Source organism: Vulpes lagopus, chromosome 12 (genome assembly GCF_018345385.1).
Source record: "Vulpes lagopus strain Blue_001 chromosome 12, ASM1834538v1, whole genome shotgun sequence".
NCBI classification, from domain to species: Eukaryota; Metazoa; Chordata; class Mammalia; order Carnivora; family Canidae; genus Vulpes; species Vulpes lagopus.
In genome coordinates, this window is record NC_054835.1 from 10,260,065 (window position 1) to 10,276,703 (window position 16,639).

Here is a 16,639-nt window from a genome sequence, read left to right on the forward strand (position 1 = left end):
TGCGGAAATATTCTGGGTCCTTTGCTGCCCACAGCAGAGACCCCACACTGCCACTTGTGGTCACCTTTGCCCCCAGACACACGTTTGCACAGTAACTGCTGCATGTGGAGCTGTCAGTACTTGCTGAGAGTGAGTCCCCGTGCTGGTGATCTTGCCAGCCCTGGCATGCACGGTTAACATGGCTTGTTACCCCGATGAAATGTGGGAACCATGGAGCCCCCAGGTTCCCTCTCCCTAGGTCTGGGCTTCACTGCCGTTTCAGCTCCGGGGCTCCACACCTTCCCCTGCTCTGTTCTATCCTTGCAGGAGAGAAAGGGATGGAAACCAGTCCCACCACCGTCCTGGGCTGACCTGGGACCCACACTCTGGAGCCAGCGCAACAGCTCGCTTGGCCCAGCTGGGGCAGGAGACATCACTGGGGTGTGACGGGCAGCCGTCCACTGTGGGTGACTCAGTGGGGACTGTCCACTGTGCCAGACACCCCCCCCCCGGGGCCTCCATCTACCAATGGAGATGCTCGGCCACGGGTCTGCATCTTCTGCCCCCAGGGCCTGGTTTCTGTGCAGTGGCGGCTGGAGACTGGTGGAGGCCCTGGCCGGCACCCAGCCACACAATGTGGGCTCCTGGGAGTTGATGTCACATGATGGTCAGCCACTGTTGGCCGTGACAGCCTGCCCGCCCAGCGCCTCCATCAGAAACGATCCCATGGTCACGCCCAGGGGCCCTGATGTGTCCTATGTGATGCTTGCAGGGCAGATTTCTCCAGGTTGACTCCTCTCCCGCTGGCTGCACTTTCCCCCTGGCCGCACCCACCCGCAGCCCCACCCTCCCACAGGCGGATTGCTAGCCCCAGGTCCTGGCATGGAGGGGATGAAGGACAGAGTGAGGTGAGCAAGCACAGAGCCACAGACTCATCCATCTACCAGACACACCTGCCAGAAAGTGTGAGCATTTCCAAAGAAGGCAGTTTTGCTAAAAATACCCCCTCCCTCCCTCAGGCCTCTACCTGAATTCCCTCCTGTGCTATTTCTAAGGCATTTGGGTTTGGAGCCTTTATTTGGATGCTGTGTGTCAGGGGCTCTGGAGGCCCCAGGCTGCATGGGGCACTCACTCTGCCTCCTGTCCCAGCTGGGACACCTGCTCTGCTGTCCCCATCCATCCCCAGCCTGGGCAGATTCAGGAGCCAAGAGGCAGAGAGGATTCTGAGTCCTGGACAGGCATCCCAGGGAAGTGGCAGGTGCCTGGCCTCATGCCTGCCACCAGGAAGGATGTGTTGTGACAATCCCCACACCCCTCACAGCCTCAGGGAAGTGCTGATTAGCATGTTAGAGAGGTTTGGGCTCCTGGGAACTACTAATCCTGAATTATATGCCCCTCCCCCCAACCTTGCAGCAGGTAGAGATCTGTCCCAGCCCTGGCCAGGGCCAGCTTCCCACACCCCCCACACCCTCTCATACCCACCCTCGGGGGTCAGGGGCCTTTCTGGGGACACTGCCAACTGGCTACTGTTGCTGGAGGGTGAGGGGGGGTGGACGGACGGAGGGGCTCCTTATCCCCATCTAGCAGAGGTGACATCTGTGTGCAGTGGGTGTCCAGAGCCCCCCACCCCCCAACCAGCCACGAGACAGAGCAGAGGCCTCAGGGGTCACCGCAGAATGAAGGATGGGGTTATGACCCCTGGAAAATCTGGCAGCTGAAGCCAGGCTGCCACCCAGAGCCATCCTCCCCAAGTTTTTGGGCGCTCACGGAGTCCCCCGAGGTTTGTGCGTGTCCTTCTGCTGGCCCACAGGTTGCAAGCCAAGCAGCAAGGACCTGCCATCCCGGACCTTGGTCTGCTACCTGAAATGTGGGGATGGTCACCGCCATCCCTCTCCCCGTGTGTCATCGTGGTGAAGATTCAGTGAGGATGTACGTGGGCTGGGGGAGGGTGGGCCGGCCAGAGGAGCGGTCACCGTGGGAAGCCACCCCTAGCTGGCACCTGGCTGGCCCCAGGCATAGCCTCTTCCCCAGCGAGAAGGTGTCATCCTGCTACCAGACTCAGGGTCTTCCCTGGTGGGGCCTGTGTCCTGTTGCTGCCCACCTGTCCCCCTCACCCGACGCCAGGGGCCTCCCCACCCGGGAAGGGGCCCACACTCCCAGGAAGGTGGAGATATGTCTGGGAACATCGAGTGTCCGTGGCAGTCTGTCCAGGGGTCACGGGAGTTTGGAGGCAGGTAGGAAGACTGTGTCTGGAAATGCAGGTTGCAAGCAGGGCAAGAGAAGCCCTGGGATGCCCACGAAGGACATACCATCAGGGCCACCCCGGCTCAGGGGGAGCTTCTGAGCAGCATCCTGTCATCAAACTCCCATGTCAACGAACCGTCATGCACACGCTCATTCCACACACCTCCACCTCGCGTCCTGTGTGCCAGTCCTGCCGCAGGTGCTTGGGGTCAGTGGTCATGGCACTGATGTGGCTCCCCGCTCCTCTTCTTATCAGAAGGGAGACACCGTCATCCAGTGAGTAGCGTGACTCAGAGTGGCTTGCAGACAACTGAGACGATGGGGCAGGCCAGAACTGGATCCTCTCTGAGGAGTGGATCTAGCTGTGCAAGACCCCAGCTGACTACACTGTGGACAGAGGGGCAGCATGTGCAAGGTCCTGAGGTGGAGGCACCCCAGTAGGACAGGGTTGAGGAAAGAGAAAGGCAGAGTGCTGGGGGATACCTAGATGCACCGTGAACAGGACAGGCCTCTGGCCGACTCCAGAGTGGGCTTCGTGCAAAGATGCAGTGCAGCCCCCTGGGGTCCGAGGACCTGGGGTCTGATCGACATGCCCCTCCCTCACCGAGTGCTCCTCAGGTGCAGGGACTGGACTGTGCTGCCCTGGCCAGCACTCAGGGCTCCGCACTGGGCCCAGCACCTGAGGCCTGGGAGTGGGGAGGCTGAATGAGTCTCGTGGAGATGAGCCAGTCTGTGCACGTCTCCCATTTGGGAAGTGAGCATCGGAAACGACCCTCCCTCCCAGCTGTGCCTGAGCTCCTCCTGCAAAATGGACTCCCCGGGCTGCATCCAGCCTCAGCCTCTGCCTTGATCCGGCCTCACTTGGGGCTAGGCTGGAGGGACAGTGCTAGCCTCAGTGCAAGGTATGACGCCTCAGAGGACGGCCCCTCACGGCCCATGGCTGGCCCTGGGGCCCGGGCTCCTTCGGCCAAGCTCACCCCAATGCCCAGTGGAAGTGGCTCATGCACAGAGCTAAGGAGCTGGCAGGACAGATCATTTGCTGAATCGCAGTCTATCTACCCCTCGGCCCCAGCCCTCTTTGTCTGGCATCCCATGGGTTTGGGAATGGGTCATGGTCTGAGTGCCTGCAACCAGAACCAGTGCCTTAAATGCCTGCCCTACGGCGCCCACTCTTCCCTGAGGTTCATCCAGCCTCCACACAGCGGCTCTAGCAGCCTAGACGGGAGGGCAGTCCAGACCCAGGTGCGGAGGCGGGCAAGCTTCTGATGCGTCGTCAGACAAATGGGAAGCTTGGTCCCCCATTCCTCCCTCCTTCGTCCCCGAACAAATGAGCTGCCTGTCGGAGGCAGGCAGGAAATCCGTCTCCCCGTGAGCTGTGGGGCCGCTGCGCTCCTGACACACGGATCCATCTCCATCTACCTGTACGGATCCATCTCCTCCTCCTCCTAAATTTATAGGCGGCGGCACATCCCCTCCCAAGAAAATATGTTAGCAACGATAAATACAGGCTCCGGCCTCGGAAATAAATGCCTTGAGTGTGTAATTTAAAGCCATAGTGGTGGGATCACAGGCAGACTCTGGAGAGGCAGCCCATGGAGCCTTGCCTGGTTTGCAGAGCCCAACTTGGGGGGGGCCTGTGTGGCCCCTCAGCTCATCACCCCAGTCAGACCTCAGGGCTGCAGAGGATGCAGGTGAAGGAGGTGAGGAACTGGACAGCCAAGGCCGTCTGAGGGAGAAGGAGAGGCACCACCGGGGGCCCAGCTGGAACCCTGCGTCCGTGGAGGGGAGCCACAGCCTCCGTTCTCTGGCAGGTGCCTGTGGCAAAGCAGAGAGGGGAGTTGCCAGGGTGTCCGATATGCTTCTCACGGGCAGCACTCTCACAAGCCCGTGTGCCCAGCAGAGCCTCCCATCCTCAACTCATTTGGGGATGAGCCCTCTGCTCCCTCTTGCCCTGCTTGCTCAGGGTCCTGGGGCGGGGTCCATGGACATGGTTAACCCTCTGTCTCCTCTGGGTTTGCTGAGCCAGGGAGCAGGGCAGAGTGGAGGTCCAGTGTCCCTGCAGCCCCCCACTAGCCCCGACACCCTGGCCTTGCAGCCCCCGAGCCCCACCCCATGTGGTGGTCGGGGCATGCGTCTTGTCTCCCCACACCTCTGTAACCCTGGAGCGTCAAGAAGGCACCACGCTGGCCGAAAACTCAGCTCCATCTGCCTTGCCCTGGCCCATCTACACCTCAGCCGCCCAATCTTGCTGTCAGCAAAGCACTTTCTATCCTCCTTCCCTTGCTGCGCCTCAAGACTCTGCCATGACATGGCCCTGGGGATGTTCATGTCACCCCAGTTTGCTCGCAGGAACCCAGCTCGGAACCAGTGCTACACCCAGGCCTCGGCCACCCACTCAGCCCCTTCCTGCCTTCCCAGGGACCCCCGGCTCCAGTCCCAATCCTGGCGGGGGAGCTCTCCTCTCACCGCCCCCCCTCCCCCCGTGCCCAGCACTACCGCAATGGCTGGGGATGGCTTCCGCTAGAGAAGGCAGCACAGAGAGCCTGTCCACACCGGGGGCCAAGGGCTCAGGTGGAATAGGGTGAAGCTGGTGAGTCACTGGAGTAGAAATTAGTGAAAGTTTGTTGTGCACATGCCAGACAGTCTGCAAACCAGGAGCGCCCTGACCAGACCCCCAGTATTGCAAAGCAGCTCCCGTCGGGGGGAGGCAGTGACTGTGTCCTTCCCGGAGATCGGTTATCATGTTGGAATTTTCCTAAGTCGTAGAGTCCTCAGTGGCTACCCCGTTTCCAGAACTGTACCTCGGGTCACAGTTCCAGGTTTGCTGACAGTTCCCAGGGCTCAAGTGAGCAACACCCTGGGTAGAGTTAGCCTTGCCAGACCAGCTCAGCTCAGCACTGTTTGCATGACCGTGCTGGTTTCGCCTGCTTGGGCAATTTTAAGGCTGGCCTCTGATTTTTATTTTAACAGTTGCCACCTCCCCACCCTGGCTTGGTCATTCTCTTGGCAGGCTGGACGGATGGCCGGGCAGTACAGTGCCGTCCTGTCACCACTGTCGACACTGTCAGGCCCAGGGGCAGGCTGGAGCACTACGTGGTCCCCGCCTTCCTCCATCCACGGTTCGAGGATGTCACCCAGGTGGGTGACCCGCAGGCGCATAATCTCTCAGTGTGGCCATGCACTGGTCTGGCCAGTGTGACGACAGTGGAGAGGACAGCGCCAAGGACTCTAACGCTTCTGGGAGCAGGGATTCCCAGGAGCCAAGACTTAACCATCAGATAACTCAAATAGGTCATGATTTTTTAAAACCTATCCAGGTAGGCACAACAGCATGTGTCAGCACCCACGCATCCTCACGATGCCTTAGGACGGGTGGAGGGGAGCGTGTTTTGTGTCAGGAGCCGGTGTTCCCTCCACCTAAGTTAGGTTTCTAAGCCATCTGAGCAATCGGGTCATTTAACGAGAGTCATCTCTATGGAAACGAAAGAAAAGCCGAGGGCCAGAGTCCCAGCAAATCACACCACCCTCTGCTTTCTGAGCGGGGAGAGCAGCCTGCCAAGAAGACTCCAAACGTGGGCTCTGAGTGTCCTCAGCAGAGTGAGGGCGGGTGGGGCAGCTGGATGGACAGTTGCTCCTGGTCTGCAGCGAGCTGTCACTGCTGGTCTCCTGAGGCCATGCGGCAGGCGGCAGGAAGAAGGTGACATGCCAGGCACCATGGCATGTGGCCTGGAGCTCGTGCCAACCTGTCCCCTGATAGCTGGCACGGCCTCAGGAAAAGGGCAGTTGTATTTGCACCCGGATTCTAAGTCAAAAGAGTAAGAAAAAATTGGAAATGTTAGCTTTTGGAGGGTTCCAGCCACATGCTGGAGGAAGCTGGACGTCCACATCAGTCTGGTTCCTCAGGAGCAACAGAGCCTCAGATGATGACGAGCTGTTCTAGACTCTCATGTCCACAACATGTATCATCAGAACACGACGCTCCTCTTTGTAATCATTCCCACTTTGACCCAAGATGACCACAATAAGACTGGTTTGTTTGCCCACAAAGCCCGATTTTCAATAAACTTGGCCAGATTCTTTACCTAAAAAGAGTATGACTTAGCCCAGAAGAGCAGCTGACCACACGGCCTCCTCCAAATCTGCTTTGCTGGAACTTTCCGTGGAGAATCTCACGTCACGCTTCGAAAAACCTCTGGACGTCGGAAAGCTAAGCCAAGGATTCCCCTGGCTGGGTCCTGTTCTAGGAGAACGGACTCTCCTTGTCCTCGTGCACAGACATAAATTGTCACGAACCTCGAGACCACTTCCTAAGAGTTTCTGAATTCTGGAGGGATCTGGTGGGGAGAAAAAGATAAATGTTTTGACTTTTTTTTTTCCCTCAAAGACTCCCTTTGCCAAACTGCTGTAAGTTATAGGCAGCCAGAGAGAGGGGAAGGGGAAGCTGGGTCCTTTAAACACCAGAACAAAGCACCGAGGAGCCAGCCACGTGTAAGTGAAGCCATAAAACTCGCAATCCTCGTCCTCGGCTCATTCAGCCTCCCGTGCTCCACTTGGTTTGGCTCAGTTCACCTCTAAGGCAGCCGGGGAGAGTCCCAAACTAGTTATTTTTCCAGGAGCGAAGCAATCACTATTTTTCCAAGGCAGGCAGCGGGGGGACAGGGGACAGAGCATAGGGGATGTCCTGCAGTGGCAGATTGAGCTGGTGAGGAGGTGTGTCCTGTCTCCCAGCTGGCAGGTGAAGCGGCCCTGTGAACCCAGACATCCTCCCCTCTGCACTAGGGGTGCTGTCTGTGTTCCTGACACCCCCCTGTGGGGTGGGCTTGTTCCCAATGCCTCCAACTCTCACAGCCTCGGGGTCGCCTCCACCAGTCCTCCCTCTGTTTGGAGGGCATGGGCTGCAAGGGTTAGCCACACAGCCAGGAGCCACAGAGCCCACAGGAGCCTGAATCCCTCCCCAAAACCTGGCGCACTCCACCTAGCATAGGCCCCCGTGATGGCCTCAGAGGGCAGACTGCCACGGAGTCAGAGTCGCTGTGACGAATGTCACGCAAAAGGGGGGAGGGTCAGAGGAAAGAGACACTGACTCTAGCACTGGATGACAAATGCAGCAGTGACATGTGGGCTTCGGGAGGAAGGGTTGGGGAGATGGCCAGCCAGGAACGGGACTGCACAAGCAGACGTGAGGGTCCCGTGGGCTGGGTGACCCTCCAGGGGTCTCACCTGACAGGTCACAGCATTGATTAGACCACAGCCACAGCATCCAGCCACAGTGCTACGCGTCTGCACTCAGGTGATCTGCACAAACCCCGTGGAACTGGCTCTAGTTTACCGAATAGTCACCCTTCAACAGGCTGGAGCCAGGATCCCCACCCGCCTGTGCCTGGGCCACTGTGTCACTCTGCTCCCGAGGCCAGCGTCTGTAAGCCGTGGGCAGGGTAGATCCAGTCTGGAGTGGTGCTGAGGACAAAGGACAGGGCCTTGGAGGAGGGCTGGTGCCACAGGAGAGGGAGACCGTGGGGCGGCACGGAGGGCAGGCTGTCGGGTCCCAGTGACCAGTAAGGTGCATGCACTGCCTGCACCCTTTGCTCCGTCATGGAGGAGGGAGGAGCGGGGCTCCTCCAACCATGGCACAGGGAGGCATTCTGCTCCGTACCAAGCTCAACCCTGGAAGGGTGTCATCACAGCCATGCTGGGGGTTGCTGGCATGGGGGCGACCACACTTCGAGGAATGGTCCCCAAAACCCAGTTGGGGTCCCTGCTCACAGGGGTTCTCAGCTCCAGGAGCAGCCCAGGTGGTGTCCCACAGTGGCTGCGGCCTTCCTCCCTCGGAGGCACTAGCAGGAGGGTACTTCCTGGGTCCCTGTGGGTTGTCAGGCCATGTGACCCCTTCTGGCCAATAAGCTCTGAGCAGGAGGGGGCATGGCATCCACTCAGGGGTGCAGGGGCCCCAGGGCTGCTGGAGCTGACCTGCAGGGCGAGTGGGCAGGGCCCTTGGCTGACCCATGGTGCCGGTGCTTGCAAGGGAGACCTACACCTGTGTCATTGAAGCTGCCGATACCTTGGCACACCCACCCTGATTTAGGCACTGAGATACAGTCCACCAGTAATCCCAGATCACAGGTCAAGTTGTGTATTTTCCCGAGGAAATCTCAGAGGGGGTTTTAGGGACCCAAAGCCTGTCACCCGTGGGAAGAATGGAAAGGGGTTTGGGGGGACCCTCTCATAGGGGCCACCCTTGGCCCTGGAGCTCATGGTGGAAAGGTCCTAAAAGGTCGTCTTACAGGGGACCTGGACCCCCGAGGGCTTCTCCCAGAGGTGCCAGCTCTGCAGAAGGAGGCTGAGGTTGGCACCAGGGCTTGAGAGGCCCTTGTGATGGGGATGCAGTGGGAGACGCCCCAGCGGGGACCCCCAAACACCCCCAGACTCACCATGTGTGAGCACATTGGCTCTGAGTACCTGCTGGTGGGGAGACAGGAGCCCCTTCTCTAGACAACGACCGGAGTGAGCAACCCGGAGTGGGTGGGCTGGGTGGGGGTGAGACGGGGGAGTAGGCCATGCAGCCCAGCAGCCCTTATGTGGGCACGGGGGACACAACGGATGGTCCCTCCAGCTCCTCATTGTCAGTTTTACTTGGAACAAGACTTTTTCTTTTCTTTTCTTTTCTTCCTTTTTCTTTCTTTCTTTCTTTCTTTCTTTCTTTCTTTCTTTCTTTCTTTCTTTCTTTCTTTCTTTCTTTCTTTCTTTCTTTCTTTCTTTCTTTCTTTCTTTCTTTCTTTCTTTCTTGAACTAAGGCTGTGTCTTTGGGCCACGTCTGAATATCATAGGTCTGGGAGTCAAGGAAGCCTCCCTGGAAGAAGAGGCACATATGTTAGTCGCCAGCCTCTGTTCCCTGAAGGGCTGCCTCAGGCCTAGGGGAAACATGGGGGCCCAGAGCGAGATGGGAAAGAAGAGGTCAGCAGAGGGCAGTGACAGGGGTCTCTGGGGAAGGAGTGGGCTGTGGGCTCTGCCTTGGGGTGGAGGAGAATCTTCTATCCTTGGCTGGATGTCACCTCTCTTCTCATCTATGCTGCTGCAGTGCATTGCAGGGGCGGAAACAGCTCACCCACATGGCAAGCGTGTGTTTGGACATGGGCACGTGGTAGAGGCTTGGTAAACAAGTGCCCTCGCCCTGCCCCAGAGCCCTACCCTCACGAGGCAGCACAGCAACAGGGGACATATCCCCCATCAGCTGCCTGCGGGGGACAGTGGAGTGGGTAGCAGAAAAGCCAGGTTCTGGCATCCCAGAGGCCGGGGTTGGGACCCTGGCCTGTGCTGGGTGATGGGCCTGGCTCTGCGGCTCTGCGGCCCCAGCCTCTCCTCTGGGAATGGGGATGGTGGCACCACCTGTGGGCATGTTCTGATGTGACAGATCACCTGAGAAGAGGTGGCTCAACACCAACACCCTTGCTCATCCACTTGCCCCTCCCCGGGCTGCCCCAGTTACCTGCCCCATCTGTCCCCCACTGGCGGGTCCTCCTGTGTGGTTCAGGGCCAGGCCAGAGGCCGGGTGGGCAGGTGGACACCAGCAGGAGGAAGGCCAGCCTGGCCAGACCTGGTGGCTGTCACCCGGCCAGAGGGCCAGCTGGCATGGGACCCTTGGGGACCAGAGGAGGGGGTTGGGTAGCTCTGATCCATGGCCCCATCTGCCCCGGGCTCCCAGCAGGAGTGTGGACACAGGTGCCCGTGGAGGAGGGGTGCACGGGGGCTCCTCTCATAAACAGAGCCAACTGCTCCTTCTCCTCCCCGGCTGGGAGAGGTGAGGGTGTCTGCTCCTGGTTAATCTTGGTGAGGAAGTGCCGTGGGCTGGCGTAATTAAGCCTGTGCAGCTGGTTGCCATGGCACTCCTGCCAGCGAGGTGCCCGTGAGCCAGCAGAAGTGGGTCACGCGTCCACCTCCTCCTCATTTCTGAACCTCTGTGAAATAATGATGAGTCAGATCGAAGCGTGCGGCCCGCCTGCTGCCGTGAGCTCAGCCCCTTGGCTGCCTCCTGAGCTGCCCTAATGAGCTGCCAGCCTGATGAGGGGCCGGTGCCCACTCACGAGTCACCTCTGAGTGCCAACTTACCTCTGTGCTCCCGGGCCTGCTTGCAGTCCCCGCAGCGGGGCTCTGGGCACCTGCCACACGCCATCATGCAGGTCCTTCAGGGAGTCTGGATGTTGAGCTCTCGGACGGACATGGGAGCCTGTGGATGCTGCTGGTGGGGGCTGCTCGGTCCAGTCTATAAATATCTCCACCCTGGGTTCTTATAGTTTGGGACTGGGATGGGGGGGCAGCAGGGACTTCTGCTCACCACCTGCCCCCTGCCCCCTGCCTGGGATTCCCTGAAGCTAAATAGAGGCATTTATGGAGCATTCACCTGTGCCAGGCACGGAGGACAAGGAGACAGACAGATGGGGCGCTGCCCTCAGGAGGAGGATGGTGAGGTGAAGCTTCGCAGGTACAGAGGTGCTAGAAACTGGGAGAGGAAAAGCACACTGTAGTGGGGTGAATGGTGGCCCCCCCAAAGACATGCCTACTCAAAGCCTATCACTGTGACCCTCCTTGGAAGGTCTTTGTAAGATGTAATTAAGTTAAGAACCATGAGATGAGCTCATGGAGTTTAGGTAGCATCAAATCCAAGGGCAAGCGTCCTTACAAGAGAGGGGGCCAAGCGAGGACAGGGTGATACTCAGCAATGCCGCCCCAAGCCGAGGGATTCTGGGGCCACTGGGAGCTGGGGGAGGCAGGAGGGACCCTCCCCTTGAGCCTCTGGATCTCAGACTGTGGCCTCCGGAGCTGGGGGAGAACCATTCCCCGTGGTTGTAGCCCTCCAGGGGTGCTGGTGGTTGTGGTGGCCCCCAGGCCACTAGTCCATGCTGGCTTGAATGTGTAGCCTGGGAGCAGCAAGGTGGATGGACCTCGAGCTGGGAAGAGTCTGAGCAGACAAAGGAGAGAAAGTGGGGGGCCATGGCAAGTGTGTGGGAGCTGGGATGGGTGGCTCTGGAGGAAGCCCAGCAGCGAGTGGGTGTCCGGGGGACACTCAATGACATTATGGGCTTGCTCAGGGCCTCGGGGGGCACCAGCAGCGAGTGAGACCCACTCGTGGAAAAGCTCATATTCCAGTGGGGGGCGCGTAGGGAGTAAAGGAACAGAGAGGGAAGCTATCAGCTTGGCACGAGAGAGTGTCAGAGTGGGGGGGGGGAGGCACGGAGGCTGAGTGGGAGTGGGGTTCAGGGTGTAGTCTCCAGGCGGTGGCTTCGGGTGAGACCTAATGACAGGACACAGGCCCTCGGAGACTTGGGGAGGGCATTCAGGCAGACGAGCTTCCCCCCCACAGCCCAGGGAGGAAGGAGCTCTGCAGGGCTGAGCCCGTAGGCAGGAGCAGCGGGGGGACGGAGGTGCGCTGGGCTCTGGGGAAGCTGGCGGCCAAGCCTGGGAGGACCAGGAACGTACAGCATTATGTCCGGTGTCCAGTGATGGGTCAGGGAGGCTGGATGGTGAGCAGCGGGAGGGGGCGGGGACCGAGAGGGCATCTGCTCGGGCCCAGGAGGTGAGGGTGGTTCCAGTGAAGGCCGAGGGCCCTACATGGTTCTGGGAGAGCAGTGGACACCACCTACTACTGGAGCAAGGGAGGGCCTACAGCGAAGCTTGGGGTTCTGGTCTGAGTGGAGAGAAGGTGTGGGGGCTTTGGGGGTGACAGGGACACACCGAGAGGACATTTCCACCAGACATCCACGTGCAGACATCAGTGGGCGAGTCTGGAGCGAAGCAGAGAGGCCGGGGCTGGACCGGAGACCTCGAGCCTTCTGCATGTCCCTGCCTGGAAGGGCCTGGCTCAGAGTGGGCGCAGAGCGGAGGCCAGCCAGCGTGCTTCCAGACTGCCCAGCCAGCACGGACGGACGTAGGGCTGGGGGTGGGTGGGAGTAGCCCTTTCGGCAGGAAGAGCAGGGCCTCCTCCAGAGGGAGGATGGACGCTCCATGCACCAACCTGTGGCTTAGGGAGCCAGTCAGCAGGTCACCAGCTGGAAGGCTCAGGAAGAGAGCCGAGGCCTCTTTGCCTGCGTTCCCTGCTCAGCGTCTCTGCACCTGCCCTCTGGGCCCTGGTGGGAGCCTGGGGACCTGACGTGGATGAGCCACACTGCCAATGCTCCCGGCCTTGGCAACCCTCCTCCTCCTCACCCCCCTGGAGACAGGGACTTGCATCAGCTAGGGGTCATCCTTGCTTCTGTGGCCCCAGCATGGCTGTCCCCTGCTGGCACTGACTGCCCACCACCCTGCTCCCCAAACCTTGGGAGCCAGGAAGGTCAGACTTCTTGTTCACAATCTTGGGGAGCCCTGAGGGTGGTGAAGAGATGTGGGTCCTGAGAGCCTTCTGGGAAATGCAAGACCACACCTGGCACTGACCTCAGGGCTTCTGGTCCCGGGAAGGCCTGGCGGGGATCCTGAGGGACACCGTCCAGGGTGATCCATGCCCTATTGTCCTGGCATCCAGGCCTGGTCAGCTGTGGGCACTGGGCAGTGGGGAGGGGCATGTGTCCCTCCTGGTTTCTTCTCCATCACCTAGACGGGAGCCCTCCCCTTGGCTGGGTGGTACAGGCTTCTGCAGGCGCATAGATGTGGCTTCAGTGGCATAGGAAATGCTCACCACACATTCTCATGGGTCCCCGAGGGGCACCCAACACACTCCAGATGCCACTGCAGGAGGGGCTTTGTTGGAAGCACCTGATGGGCCAAGTACACCATTTCTAGCTTGTCGGGCGCAGACAGCCAGGGCTGGGGGTCCCACCCACCCCTCCCTGCACACTCGTCCTCAGGAAAGGATTCCTGACTGGTCTTCTGCACCAGCCTGTGATGTCAGCAGGGGGCCTGGGACAACGCCCCCCCTCCCCAAACTGAATCAGAGCCTCTGTCCTCTGGGGAGGGGCTCCAGACACCGCCGAGGGAAGGTCCTGACCTGAGAAGCCTTCCTGCCTAAACCTCACCATGGACCGGGACTAGGGGAGCCCCCGGCCCGGGGGAGGTTCATGTAGTCCTTCGGGGACTTACAGGAAGTCCTGCCCTCCTGATGCCCCTCCCTGTAGACATGGCGAAGCCCCTGTGGTTTACAGTCCCCTCCGTAACCTGCTTCTGGTGAGGATGGTTGTTCACGGGCTCTCAGGGTCCCATGGGCCCTGAGTGCCGTGGCACTGCCATGGCATCCACTCTACTGGCAACGGTGGGTGTCTCCTCCCAGACAGCATGCTGGGATGGGACTGGGCCAGGTGGCAGAGATCTGGAGGCTCTTACTCCCTCTCTGCATCCCCTGTGCTGTGCTGACAAGGAGGGTGGGAGATGAAGTCCGGCAGGCGGGCTGGTCCAGGAGGCAGAGGGCCCAGCTTCACAACCGCATCCTGTCTGTTCATGTCAGATTGGGGTGCATGGCCCCTTGACCTAGGCTCCTTGGGGGCCGGGTGGGTTTGGTCCACCCCTGGACAGCATGTCCCAGGACGGGTGTCTACAAACGTTTGCTAAGTGAACCATTCAAAGTCAGATGCCACGTCCCTGCTCAGACCTGGGCTCTAACCATCCCTGCCTGCCTCTTGCAACCAGCCACCTCCATGACTTCACTTCCTTCACGGGCACCTTCAACAGTCTGCCACCCCTGGTGCGTCTTCACCACCAGACTGGAAGCTCTGATGGCTGAGCTAGCTCACGCTCTCCCCCGGCATGGAGCAAACACTGGGGTGAGGGAAGAGTGTGGGGTGCAGGTGGGAGGGGGGACATTGCCAGGAGGCCCACTGCCTCCCTCCAGGGCTCCCGTGGGGTGGGCAGCCTGAATTTCCTTGGGTCCTGACCTCCCCCCGTGGGGTCTCCTGCCCTGTGCCCCATCCTGTCCTCTGCCTTGCAGTCCCTGCACCCACCCGCCCACCGTGGGGCATCCTGCACCTGGAGGTGGGGCCTTGCAGAGGCTCTCTGAGATTGAGCGGCAGCAGGTTTTTTCCATTGCTCCTCTGTTCCCCGACACTAACTTAATTAGCTTTCTGTTTTCCAAACAGGCGACGTGACTCAGCACTTGCACACGCAGGCAGGGTCTAAATCTGTCCCTAACCGCAGGTGTCTCTTAGCTCCGTCCCTTGTCAACTTAGATCACAAACTTAGAGCCCACAGGCTGTGGAGGGGGGTTTCCAGCAGCTTCCTGGGAGGACCAGGCTGGGTCCCCGCAGCAGCCCCTTCTCCTGACCAGCACCCCCTGGGGCCACGGCCACAGATGGCCCAGGTTCCTTTCCTGGGTTTGTCCTTCCTGTGGGGAGAAGGTGCTGGAAGTTAAAAACAAGGTCACCATCCACACTATTGCTCTGCTGGCATCAGGACCAGAAAGACCCTCGGAGTTCTGCTTCTGCTGCTTGGGGTGATGAAGGGCAGCAGGGGTGGGAGGTTGGTGGGGGGTTGGTCTCTGCAAACAGCATCCAGGGGCTAGGGTCACAGGGGTCAGGGTCACAGGGTCCCTGCCTCCCTCAGTGTCAGGCCTTGTAGAGGGGGGAAGGAGCGGGACCCAGTGGTGAGGGATTGAATGTGGCCCTGCCTCCATGGGTATTAGCGGGTGGCCAGGCGCCCTGACTCCGGTGGAGGAACTGCATGGTCCACGCACTGCCCTGCCCCCCAGGACAAGTGAACAACCCCTCCCACCTGCCCGCCCCCGTCCTTAGGGTGATATGGTGACATTTGTCAGGATGGGCAGCGACACCCTAACAGCCATACCCAAGCCTGGTGCCCACCCCCAACACCCCCCATTCTCTGCAGTAAGAGCCCCTGCTCCCCTGTCACCTGTAGGTGGGGGGTGCGGGGCCTCGGCAAGAGAGAGAGCCCTGTCTCCCCATCCTAAGGGCAGCCGAAGGCAGGTTTCCACACTGGCAGTGTTTCTGCATGTGGACAGAGCCTACCTCCTGCCCCTCCTCCTGATAGTCCATCCCCCTGAACCCCCCACCCCTACCCTGACCCAAGAGGGCAGTGGGAGGCCCCAGGCTGCTTTAGAGGCCTTGTGTGAGCTTCTCAGACCAGCCACTCTTAAACCACACAGGCTTGCTGGCTCACAGCAATATACTTCCCAGGTCGGGGATGGGGGCATGGCTTGTGGGAGCTCTTAGGGAATCCCTCCCTTCCCTCCCCTGTGCTGGAGTCCCCACCCCTCGATCCCCTTGGTTTGGAGGGTCCCTGTTCCACCTGCCCTCTGACCCTTGCCTTCCTCCAGTAAGGACCCCGTGACAACACTGGGCCCACCGGCCGCTGGGAGCATCTCATCTCAGGTCTCCACATACGTCCAGAGGCTCAGGGGTTAGGCTGGGGACATCTCTGGGGGCTGTGACCCCGTCCTCCGCAGAGTCCCCAGGTCCTTTCCCATGTGCCTTCCACCTTGACCCTGACCCTGACCCCTGCCACCCCAGCTCCAGCTTGGCCTGACAGGAGCACCTCTGGGACCCACACAACCTACCAGGCCGGAGCTCCAAGGGGCCCTGATCCCCGTCAAGGCTGAGACACGGGGCCGACCGCGGCAGATAAGCTGGGGGCCTGGCGCTCTTTCATTACTGGTTGCAAAACATAATTACGGATGTAGAATAAATTACATGTTAACATGGATGATTACTCCCTGCTTCTCCTGCCATCATTAAGCAACTAAATAATATGGCCAGATGCTCGAAACAGGCTACCCATGTCAGCGTCAGTCCCGCCAAAGCCCAGATGGAGCCACCAATCAGGTGGTGACAGATGAGCACAGGGTTCCCGGCAGTCCCTCCTGGATCAGGGGCCCCTGCGCCGCCCCATCAGGTCCCTCCTGCTCATGCTTCCCGCTGGGGCTTCCCCCAGGACCCCGACTTGTCCCCATCCCCTCCCCACTGCATACCTCCTTTGCTCGGGTTTGATTTCCTGAGAGAACGTGTTTGCTCTTTTCTGGAGAAACAGAAGTGGGGTCCCACTTGCTTGGGCTGCGCGCTGGCCCTGGTGGAGCCCCTCACCTATCGTCTTGGTCCAGCGAGCCTCAGAGGGGAGACCCTCATTCTGGCTCCAGCCTGAGCTCTTGCGTGGCTTCTGGGAGCCACGTAATTGCCATTCCCTGGGTAGAAATTGGAGTGGTGACCTCAGGCTCTTGGCTTCTCAATGAAGTCTCATTGGCTCTGGACTCGTTTACTTCAAAATGCCAGCGAGGTCTGGTTTCACGCTCAGAGCCCTTCGTGGCCGCCTGCTGCCCACTCTGGGTCCAGCTCCTTGCTGCTGGGTGACTTGGATGGGAACCTGAAGTGCCCCGCGTACTCTCCTGCGAACGGAAAAGCAGGATCCCCTCCACAGCACGGTGACAACTACAAGCGACGAGGGCCACAGCCAGCATCCGGGGAAGTCCTGCCTGTCGACAGGCAGTGTCCAT

At 60.0% G+C, this 16,639-nt stretch overlaps 1 long non-coding RNA gene across 2 annotated transcripts; it reads right to left on the reverse strand.

Annotated features, from left to right (window-relative positions):
- Positions 1–8,337: 8,337 nt before the first annotated feature.
- LOC121472717 lies at positions 8,338–16,302 on the reverse strand. Of its 2 annotated transcripts, XR_005982986.1 has the most exons (4): positions 16,121–16,302; positions 15,710–15,803; positions 10,327–10,717; positions 8,338–9,070 (listed from the first exon to the last, which is right to left on the reverse strand). It is a non-coding gene; the product is annotated as an uncharacterized LOC121472717 (long non-coding RNA). The 2 variants fall into 2 exon arrangements; XR_005982987.1 differs by lacking the exon at positions 15,710–15,803.
- Positions 16,303–16,639: the final 337 nt, after the last annotated feature.